The following is a 12500-nucleotide window of genomic DNA, read 5'->3' on the forward strand; positions in this document are numbered from 1 at the left end:
CTACCTCCCACCTCTCTCTCCCCATCCCCCTCCCTCTCTCTCTTTTTCATTTTTCCATGTTCCTTTTTTCTCTAATTCTCTCTCTCTCCCTCTCCCTCCCTCCCTCTCTCTTTCTCTCCCTCCCTCTCTCTCTCTCTCTCTTTCTTTCCCCCACCCCTCTCCCTCTCTTTTTCTCTCTCGCCCTCTCTCTCTTTCTCCATCCCCCTCTCTCTTTCTCCATCCCCCTTCTCTCTTTCCTCATTTTCACAGTCTATTTCTCTCTCTCTTTCTCCCTCTCTCATTCTCCCCCCTCTCTCTCCCCCCTCTCTCTCTTTCCATCTCCCTATCCCCTTCTCTCTCTCTCTCCCCCTCTCTCTCTTTCCATCTCCCTATCCCCCTCTCTCTCTCTCTCCCCCCTCTCTCTCTTTCCATCTCCCTATCCCCTTCTCTCTCTCTCTCTCTCTCTCTCTCTCTCTCTCCCTCCCTCTCCTCTCCCTCTCCCTCTCTGACAATGGGTTTCCATTTTTGTAAAAACCCTAAAAATTGAGATTTGTATTTAAAGATTTTTATGTTTTGAATTGTATTTTATTGTCTGTGTCTGTCTTTTTTATTTTCTACTTTCTCACCTCTCTTTTTCTCTTTCTATCTCTCTCTCTCTACCCCCCCCCCCCTTTCTCTCTATCTTTACCTCCCACCTCTCTCTCCCCATCCCCCTCCCTCTCTCTCTTTTTCATTTTCCATGTTCCTTTTTTCTCTAATTTCTCTCTCTCTCTCTCTCTCTCTCTCTCTCTCTCTCTCCCTCTCCCTCTTTCTCCATCCCCCTCTATCTCTTTCTCATTTTCAGTCTATTTTTCGCTGTAATTTCTCTCTCTCTCTCTCTCTCTCTCTCTCTCTCTCTCTCTCTCTCTCCCCTCTCTCTCCCTCTCTGACAATGGTTTTGAATTTTTGTAAAAACCCTAAAAATTGTGATTTGTATTTAAAGATTTTGATGTTTTGATTTGTTTTTTATTGTCTGTGTCTGTTTCTTTCTTTTTTTTTTAATACTTTATCACCTCTATCTCTTTATCTTTATATCTCTCCCTTTACCTACTCCCCACTCTCTCTCTCTATCTCTTTCTCTCTCTACCCCACCCCCTACCCATCCCCCTCTCTCTTTCTCTTTTTCCATGTTCCTTTTTTCTCTTATTTTTATCTTTCTATCTCTATCTCACTCTCCCCCTCTCTCTCTCGCTCTCTCTCGCTCTCTCTACCCACCCCCCTCCCTCTCTCTCTCTTTTACTCTCTCTCCCTCTCTTTTTCTCTCTCTCCCTCTCTCTCTCTTTTTTCTTTCTCTTTCTCCATCCCTCTCTCTCTCTCTTTCTCCATCCCTCTCTCTCTCTTTCACCATCCCTCTCTCTTTCGCCATCCCTCTCTCTTTCGCCATCCCTCTCTCTCTCTTTCGCCATCCCTCTCTCTCTCTTTCGCCATCCCTCTCTCTCTCTTTCGCCATCCCTCTCTCTCTTTCTGCATCCCCCTCTCTCTTTCTCTATCCCCCTCTCTCTTTCTCTATCCCCCTCTCTCTTTCTCTATCCTCCTCTCTCTTTCTCTATCCCCCTCTCTCTTTCTCTATCCCCCTCTCTCTTTCTCCATCCCCCCTCTCTCTTTCTCATTTTCTGTCTCTCTCTCTCCCCCACCCCCCTTTCTCTCTCTTTTTCTCTCTCTCTTTCTCTCTCTCTCTTTTTCTTTTTCTCCATCCCCCTCTTTCTCCATCCCCCTCTCTCTTTCTCATTTTCACATTCAATTTTTCTCTCTCTCGCTCTCTCTCTTTCCCTGTCTCTTTTTCTCGCTCTTTCTCGCTCTCGCTCTCACTCTCTCTCTTGCTCTCTCTCTCTCACTCTCTCTCTCCCTTCCCCTCTTTCTTGCTCTCTCTCTCTCCCTCCCCATCTATCTTTATCTTTCCCTTTCACACCCCTCTTTCCACTCTGTCTCACTTCTTTCCCCTACCCCTCCCTCTCTTGCTGTACGCTCTATATTTCCTTCCCTATCATTCTCTCTCCGTAACCCCTCTCCACCCCACCTTTGATGGTGTGTCTGTCCTTCTCTTTTTTCCTAAAAAATTTTTGGTAAAATTTGAATGTCAGTGAACAGTTTATTATTTGCAATTGAATTTGTAATTTTGGACAAACAGTCACGATGATACAATTATCTTCAATACTGGAATGATCTTTTCATTTGTTATATTTAAAAGTAGAAAAATTGATTTGTATATTTTAATTTAATTTATGTTTGTATTACATTTTATTTTGTATTTTAATATAAATAAAATATGAAAATATATTTGAATTATTACGCTTCATTTTTTTTTTTTATATGAAATTCAAATATAAAGTACAAATTAATAGCAAAAATATTAATAATTATCCAAACATTTTTTTTTATCAGCATTTTTACTTTTATATACAAACTATAAATGAAGGTAAGTTTAAATACATATATTTATTAATAGAATGTACATAATTTTAAAAACAAGATTTAAAATAATTATTTTCAAATTTATTTTAAAATATAAAAATTTTAATTACTTTTTTATAATTAATAATTAAGAAATAAAGTAATTAGTGTTACATTTATTCATGTTCTTTTTCTTTATTCTATAGACATGCCTAGCTGTTTTGCCAAATTTTGCAGCCACAACTCAAATATTCCAAAACAGACCAATATAAAGTATTTTGTATTTCCAAAGGATAGCAAAGACATTAGAATTTGGCTAGAAAATGCTGGAATGGAGTCTGAAATGATTGATCAATTTATTCCATTAATACAAGAAGACGTGCGTGGAAACATTTTTCGGATGTGTTCTGCACACTTTAACCCTACTTGTTTCATTGGTCAAGAAAAACATAGAAAATTAAGACCAGAATCAGTCCCTACTATTTTCACGGAAACTGCGACAGATACCGTCTTTGAAAATAAATGGGAAAAAAAAACTGAATAAAATTAAACAAAAGATGTACATAATGCTGGAAACTTCACAATCGAAGCCTGACACCCCAAGATGTACATGCCAGTTACCAAAGGTTTTAACCACTTGAGCCCCGGACCATTATGCTGCCTAAGGACCAGAGGTCTTTTTCCAATTTGGCACTGCGTCGCTTTAACTGCTAATTGCGCGGTTATGCAATGCTGTACCCAAACGAAATTTGCGTCCTTTTCTTCCCACAAATAGAGCTTTCTTTTGATGGTATTTGATCACTTCTGCAGTTTTATTTTTTGCGCTATAAACGGAAAAAGACCGAAAATTTTGAAAAAAAAATGATATTTTCTACTTTTTGTTATAAAAAAAAATCCAATAAACTCAATTTTAGTCATACATTTAGGCCAAAATGTATTCGGCCACATGTCTTTGGTAAAAAAAATGTCAATAAGCGTATATTTATTGGTTTGCGCAAAAGTTATAGCGTCTACAAACTAGGGTACATTTTCTGGAATTTACACAGCTTTTAGTTTATGACTGCCTATGTCATTTCTTGAGGTGCTAAAATGGCAGGGCAGTACAAAACCCCCCCAAATGACCCCATTTTGGAAAGTAGACACCCCAAGGAAATTGCTGATAGGCATGTTGAACCCATTGAATATTTATTTTTTTTGTCCCAAGTGATTGAATAATGACAAAAAAAAAAAAAAAAAAAATATTTACAAAAAGTTGTCACTAAATGATATATTGCTCACACAGGCCATGGGCCTATGTGGAATTGCACCCCAAAATATATTCAGCTACTTCTCCTGAGTACGTGGATACCACATGTGTGGGACTTTTTGGGAGCCTAGCCGCGTATGGGACCCCGAAAACCAATCACCGCCTTCAGGATTTCTAAGGGTGTAACTTTTTGATTTCACTCTTCACTGCCTATCACAGTTTCGGAGGCCATGGAATGCCCAGGTGGCACAACCCCCCCCAAATGACCCCATTTTGGAAAGTAGACACCCCAAGCTATTTGCTGAGAGGCATATTGAGTCCATGGAATATTTTATATTTTGACACAAGTTGCGGGAAAGTGACACTTTTTTTTTTTTTTTTTTGCACAAAGTTGTCACTAAATGATATATTGCTCACACAGGCCATGGGCCTATGTGGAATTGCACCCCAAAATACATTTAGCTGCTTCTCCTGAGTATAGGGATACCACATGTGTGGGACTTTTTGGGAGCCTAGCCGCGTACGGGGCCCCGAAACCAATCACCGCCTTCAGCGTTTTTAAGGGCGTGAATTTTTGATTTTACTCTTCACTGCCTAACACCGTTTCGGAGACATGGAATGCCCAGGTGGCACAAAACCCCCCCAAATGACCCCATTTTGGAAAGTACACACCCCAAGCTATTTGCTGAGAGGCATGGTGAGTATTTTGCAGCTCTCATTTGTTTTTGAAAATGAAGAAAGACAAGAAAAAACTTTTTTTTTTTTTCTTTTTTCAAATTTCAAAACTTTGTGACAAAAAGTGAGGTCTGCAAAATACTCACTATACCTCTCAGCAAATAGCTTGGGGTGTCTACTTTCCAAAATGGGGTCATTTGGGGGGGTTTTGTGCCACCTGGGCATTCCATGGCCTCCGAAACTGTGATAGGCAGTGAAGAGTGAAATCAAAAATTCACGCCCCTTAGAAAGCCTGAAGGCGGTGCTTGGTTTTCGGGGTCCCGTACACGGCTAGGCTCCCAAAAAGTCTCACACATATGGTATCCCCCGTACTCAGGAGAAGCAGCAGAATGTATTTTGGGGTGTAATTTCACATATTCCCATGGCATGTTTGAGCAATATATAATTTAGTGACAACTTTGTGCAAAAAAAAAAAAAAAAAAAAAAAAAAATTTGTCTCTTTCCCGCAACTTGTGTCGCAATATAAAATATTCCATGGACTCGACATGCCTCTCAGCAAATAGCTTGGGATGTCTACTTTCCAAAATGGGGTCATTTGGGGGGGTTTTGAACTGTCCTGGCATTTTATGCACAACATTTAGAAGCTTATGTCACACATCACCCACTCTTCTAACCACTTGAAGACAAAGCCCTTTCTGACACTTATTTTTTACATGAAAAAGTTTTTTTTTTTTTTGCAAGAAAATTACTTTGAACCCCCAAACATTATATATTTTTTTAAAGCAAATGCCCTACAGATTAAAATGGTGGGTGTTTCATTTTTTTTTTTCACACAGTATTTGCGCAGCGATTTTTCAAACGCATTTTTTGGGGAAAAAACACACTTTTTTAAATTTTAATGCACTAAAACACACTATATTGCCCAAATGTTTGATGAAATAAAAAAGATGATCTTAGGCCGAGTACATGGATACCAAACATGACATGCTTTACAATTGCGCACAAACGTGCAGTGGCAACAAAATAAATACATTTTTAAAAGCCTTTAAAAGCCTTTACAGGTTACCACTTTAGATCTACAGAGGAGGTCTACTGCAAAAATTACTGCCCTCGATCTGACCTTCGCGGCGATACCTCACATGCATGGTGCAATTTGCTGTTTACGTTTGACGACAGACCGCCGCTTGCGTTCGCCTTAGCGCAAGAGCAGGGGGCGACAGGGGTGCTTTTTTTTTTTTTTTTTTTTTTTTCTTTATTATTTTTTTGCTTTTTTATCTTATTTTTAAACTGTTCCTTTCATTTTTTTTTTTTAAATCATTTTTATTGTTATCTCGGGGAATGTAAATATCCCCTATGATAGCAATAGGTAGTGACAGGTACTCTTTTTTGAAAAAATTGGGGTCTATTAGACCCTAGATCTCTCCTCTGCCCTCAAAGCATCTGACCACACCAAGATCGGTGTGATAAAATGCTTCCCCAATTTCCCAATGGCGCTATTTACATCCGGCGAAATCTAAGTCATAAAATGCTCGTAGCTTCCGGTTTCTTAGGCCATAGAGATGTTTGGAGCCACTCTTGTCTCTGATCAGCTCTATGGTCAGCTGGCTGAATCACCGGCTGCATTCTCAGGTTCCCTGTTGAGACAGGAGAGCCAGAGAAAAACACGGAAGACGGTGGGGGGGGGGCATTCCCTCCCACGGCTTGTAAAGGCAGTCTAGAGGCTAATTAGCCGCTAGGATTGCTTTTACATGAAAGCCGACCGCTGGCTGAAAAGAATGATACCAAGATGATACCTAAACCTGCAGGCATCATTCTGGTATAACCACTCAAAGTTGTGAATGGCGTACCTGAAGACAAAAAAATGGTTAACAATAAAGCACAGTAAACAATAAAGTATAAATAATTACATACCTGAAAAACAAACATGATAAAACATAATAACAATAACAATAACAATAACAATAAAACACTGCAGAATAGAATACAGTAAAAAAAGAGCAGAACAATAGAGAGAGAGAATAGAGAGAGAGAACAATAAAACGACAACTATTTTTTTTTATTTTATATATATATTTTTTTTTTTTACACTTTTTTTGTAACTAACTTTTATAACTGTAACCGGTTCCAGGTTCGGTCTCTCAAAATGCGATGGCATCTTGGGAGACCCTGTGAAAGTGTGCCTAGTCTGTGCAATGCTGTACCCTACGCTAATACTCAACTAGTGTATGGTAGCGTTCAAAACATTCACCAATGCAAAGACCAGGATTGTCAGGACAGGAGGGACAATAATAGCGGGTGTCACGCCTATATCCGCGTTTGCTGCAGACACAACATCTTTTTGGGGGGGGTTCGTTGGGTAGGGGTACTCGGGAGCACATAAAAATGCCTCTCATGCAGCCGACTGCATTTCGTTGGGGGATGTGAATGGGGGAAGTACGGGCGCTGCAGAAGCGGTGGGTTCCCAATTAGGATTGGCGAATGCAGCAGGAAGGCACTATGGGCACGACGGGCCTGTGTTTGTCTTTTTGGTGCAGCGGGACACTACTTGTGCTTGCCACCTCACCAGCTTGAACTGCACTTATGGGACTCGCCACGTCACCAAGTGTTACTGCAGTGCTGGTTTGACTACGACCGGGGTGTACTAGGCCGCTGGTGCTTGCCAGTTCAATAAAAAGCTTCCAAAAAAACTGTTAGCGATCGCAGGGATCAGGCCTGACTCTGCGAACGCTGCAGTTATGCGTTTAGTGTTTTGTAAGTGACAGTGATCGATCGATACTGCACTTGGGTGGGCTGGACTGGGCCGGCGGAGGGGGCAAAACGCAGGTGCTAGCAGGTATCTGGGCTGATCCCACTAACACTGCGTTTTTGGGAACCCTAAACTGCTGGGGACGCTAGTATAGATCTGATCTGATCGGATCAGATATTGATCCGTTCAGATACTATACCACTAAAGGAGGCGTATGCTGCGTGCGTGGGTGTTAGTGGTACTGGCGCTAACCTGACGCTGCCTGGGGGCCGGTGCTTGCTAGTTCACCAAAATGCTACCAAAAAAACTGTTAGCGATCGCAGGGATCAGGCCTGACTCTGCGAACGCTGCAGTTATGCGTTTAGTGCCTTGTAAGTGTCAGTGATCGATCGATACTGCACTTGGGTGGGCTGGGCTGGGCCGGGCGGAGGGGCACAACGCAGGTGCTAGCAGGTATCTGGGCTGATCCCGCTAACACTGCGTTTTTGGGAACCCTAAACTGCTGGGGACGCTAGTATAGATCTGATCGGATCAGATATTGATCCGATCAGATACTATACCACTAAGGGAGGTGTACGGTGCGTGCGTGGGGTGTTAGCGGTACTGGCGCTAACCTGACGCTGCCTGGTGCTTGCTTGCCAGTTCACCAAAATGCTACCAAAAAAACTGTTAGCGATCGCAGGGATCAGGCCTGACTCTGCGAACGCTGCAGTTATGCGTTTAGTGTTTTGTAAGTGACAGTGATCGATCGATACTGCACTTGGGTGGGCTGGGCGGAGGGGGCAAAACGCAGGTGCTAGCGGGTATCTGGGCTGATCCCGCTAACACTGTGTTTTTGGGAACCCTAAACTGCTGGGGACGCTAGTATAGATCTGATCAGATCAGATATTGATCCGATCAGATACTATACCACTAAGGGAGGCGCATGCTGCGTGCGTGGGTGTTAGCGGTACTGGCGCTAATCTGACGCTGCCTGGGGCGACGCATATCACCGCCGGGCGATCAGGGGGCTAAACCTTTATTAGGTAATAAACGGCGGGTGCCCTGACACTATAAAAAAATAAACGAACTAACCTGCGTCACCCGTAACGGTTATACGGTGATCAGTGGTGAAAGGGTTAACTAGGGGGCAATCAAGGGGTTAAAACATTTATTAGGTAGTATATGGGGGTCCCTGTCACTATAAAACGCTGACGGCGAACCTAAATATTTACCTCACTAACTAGCGTCACCAGCGACACTAATACAGCGATCAGAAAAATGATCGCTTAGCAACACTGGTGACAGGGGGGTGATCAAGGGGTTAAAACTTTATTAGGGGGGGTTAGGGGGGGTACCCTAGACCTAAAGGGGGGTAATACTCACTGTCCCAACACTGTAACTGTCACAAACTGACACTATGCAGTAATCAGAAAAAAAAAAAAAAAAAAAAAAACCTGCTGGTGTCAGTTTGTGACAGGGGGGGGTGATTGGGGGGGGATCGGGGGGGCGATCGGGGGGGGGGATCGGGGGTGTTTTGTATGCCTGGCATGTTCTACTGGTGTGTGTGTGTGTTGTGCACTCACATAGATGTCTTCTCCCCTCGGCGCTGGAACGGAAACTACCGAGCCGAGGGGAGATGACATCATTTCCTTTGCTGCTGTTTAGCATACAGCAGCAAAGGAGTGTTCCCATTGGCCGGCGGCGATCGCGAGGGGGGGGGCCAGGAACGGATGGCCTCCCCCTCATCTCGGATCGCCGGGGAACAGAACGGGACCGCTTCGGGCACCGGGGGGGGGGTCCGATCGGACCCCCCACCCGCGAGAGGCAAATCACGTACGTGTACGTGATTTTGCCTGCCCGTGCCGCCTTGCCGACGTAAATCGGCGTTAGGCGGTCCTTAAGTGGTTAATGAAAGATGCAGGCACACAAACAGAGCCATTCCACTTTCCAGTGTCTGAGTCAGAAGACAGTTATTGCAAAATAGCAAGTCAAAGAGTGACAAGTTTGGACCATTCATACTGCAAGTTGGATGAAGTTTTATTGATACCTCTTGATGGGTCAACTCCACTACGTCATGAAAGAACATCAGAACCACAATCCTGTATGGCACTATCACTCTCACCTAGCGTGACACCAAATTTGGAAATGACAAAGAAGAGGTCACGTTTTATGACTGAGGATGATAGTCCAGAAAGCACATCTAAAAGAAAATTGTCATATTATTATGACCCTAGTTTCCACCTGTCGGATTGTGACACACCACAGAAAGGTGACATTAGTGACATTAGTTTCTGTGAGAGTGTTGAAGACACACAACCACAAAACACTCTGATATATCCACTTAATTTGGTTAAGGAAAAAACATTTATTATTTTTGAAAGCAATCTTGATCAGTTACTATATCGAATGAGATGTCCTGATGAAGACTGTTTTTCAAAAATAAAAAAATAGAAAAAAAAATTATAGGAACAATGGTATCTGTCTTTTCGACATGTTGTGCAGAACATCGATTGAAACTATGGGAAAGCCAGCCCAAAATCAAACAGTATCCTGCTGGTAACATTTTGCTGGCTGGATCCATCTGTGTTAGTGGAGGTAGCTATACCAAAGTCCGTGAAATTTTTGAATTTTGCGGAATTCAGATATTTGGCAAATCCTCTTATAACATGGCGCAAAACAAATACATATTTAAATCCATAGACTACAGTTGGCAAAAAAACAATCTCAGTGTAATTAATGAATTAAAAGACAAACCATTGTTTCTTGTTGGGGACGGACAATGTGACAGCCCAGGTTTTTCTGCCAAATACTCAACATACACCTTCATGGATCTCTTTTCCAAAAAAATTGTGGATTACGAGTTGGTGCAGGTGTCTCAAACAACTTCATCTGTTGCAATGGAGAAATTTGGATTTGAAAAAAGTTTAGATCGTATAATTGGTAAAAAATTAGATGTTCAATTTGTGGGAACAGATCGACACACTGGCATACGTAAACTATTAACAAATGAAAAATACCAAAATATTAATCATCAATTTGACATTTGGCATTACGTAAAAAATTTGAAAAGAAAATTGACGCAAATTTAAAAAAAAAAAATTTATCGTCCAATTTTGCCGTGGATTGGACCCATACTGAACCATTTCTATTGGTCTAGTAGAGCTTGTGAAGGAAATGAGGAGCGTTTTAAATTTCTTTGGGAATCTCTACTACATCATGTAGTAAATGTCCATGTATGGAAAATTGGAGATACAGAACACAAATACTTGCACGATGAGATCGATGTGCATTCTCCGACTGTTCCCTGGTTAAGCCAACAGACACCTGCATTTCATGCGTTATTCACAATTGTTTTGGATGCCCAATTAGGAAAGGACATGAAACATCTCACTTTTTTTTTGTCAGACCGGTGTCATTGAAACGTATCACAGTATGATTCTAAAATATCGTCCTAAAAGAATACATTATCGATTTGATTCTATGGATGCCAGAACTAAATTGGCGGCATTATGCCACAATCATAATGTGATACGGAAACCTGCTCTGACAAAAAAAAAGGATGCCAGTGGTGATGAGATTTTTGTTGAAAGGAAAAATTTAGTGCGTAATGTTTTTGAAAAAATGAATAATGAACATACGTACATAATGCTGTCAAATATGATTTCCATTATAGAGGAGACCATAACAAGTTCGTGGACATCAAAAAATATTGATATGCCTAAAAACATTGCACCAGTTGAAAGGCCGGAAACTAGTGTTGCAGTGAGAGAACATATGACACGCTTTCCAACTGCTGCAAAATGAAGCATTACATTTCTTTCTAGTTGTATTATGTTAATAAAAATTTTATTTTTTTAAAAATTATTTTAGGAAGGATTTTATATTATTTTAAGAGATAGCGATTGGTGTGATTTAGTTTATCTGAAATACTTTTTTGTTTGTTAAATTATGTAAAATAAAATTATGTTAATAAAATAGATTTGTTTTGTGAATTTTTTAAAATAATACAAGAAGTTTATTATTTTTAATCCAAAAAAAAATCATGTCCAAATAAACGAAACGTTAGATTTAGTAAAACAAATTGTTTTTATTGTTAAGATAATAATTATTAAAAAACAAAAAAATTTAAACAAATATTACAATAAACATTTAATTATAAAGTATGTAAAAAATTATAGATTAAAATAAAAATTTAATGAAATGCCATTTCTGATGCATCATAGTCGTCTGAGTATAGAAATCCTACGTATGTGCCATTAGGATCCGGGAATATCTGACGCACAACTTTAACTGCGCATGCTGGGATAACCCTTCTGTTACCCTTCCCTAAAAAACCGTATATCCATGCTATGAATGCACGATAGGCGGTCTTCCTTAATCTCCTGCAAAAAAAAAAATCAAAATTAATAAAAACAGATTTGTGTATAAGACGATAAAATTCACACTGTCACTATTATTATTAAGAACAATATTATCAATATATTCTATTGGATGTTACGGTACTTACCGGTTGTTGTCGGCATCCACAACTGGTAGCCCTTCTAAATGCAACATCGTAAACATTAGTCTTACGTGTTCCTCTGTTGCTATTTGAGAGCGGAACATGTCTGCTTCAATTATACATTTTTTTCCTTCGGGGATGCATCCTTGGACCTCTTCTATCTCTCTGCAACACACCGATTCCACTTGTGTTGGCATTGCTATACAGCACTCACACTGACACCAGTCTGTTTTGCCAATTCGGTCATCGGAAGTCTCTTGTGATTCAGAGGTAGAAGCAACAATAGTGGAAGAGGGAACCGTTGGATTTCTTGGAAATGCACGATCAATGTCTGGTGGCGGATACCTGGCTAATAATTGTTGTATTAACATATTACGCTATAAAAAAAAAAAATTATGTATTTTATTTTAATTTTTATAAATCATAAATGTTTATAACATGTTACATATTATGCAGACAAAGTGAGATCTGTAAATAAAAAATTTTAAAGATTTTTTTTAAAGATCTAAATTGAAATATAAAAAAAAATATTTATCTCTATGATATGCATATATATCATAACAATCTATATACTTTATTTTACTTTGTGAAAAGCTAAGATATGAGACTAGTTCAAAGTAATAGCGCTATAACTTACTCTTTCCTCTTGACTCAACAAACTATAATTTTGGGATAAATCTACTCCAGATTCTGGATTGTTGTCCTAAGAATAATATTGAAAAAAAATATGCTGTTAGCATTTGAAACACTATGAAATAATATATAGTTAAAATTTAGAAATTGGCAATTTCACTTACCATTTCTAAATAGATAAGAAATAGATCAGTATTGAGTATTTACTCTTTGTTCTGGAAAAAGCAAAAAGGGATAAAATTCATTATTTAGAATTAAATTATAATTAATAGTAATATATATATATATAATATATATAAAAACCAGGG

Source organism: Aquarana catesbeiana, linkage group LG03, assembly GCF_042186555.1.
Source record: "Aquarana catesbeiana isolate 2022-GZ linkage group LG03, ASM4218655v1, whole genome shotgun sequence".
In the NCBI taxonomy this organism is placed as follows: domain Eukaryota; kingdom Metazoa; phylum Chordata; class Amphibia; order Anura; family Ranidae; genus Aquarana; species Aquarana catesbeiana.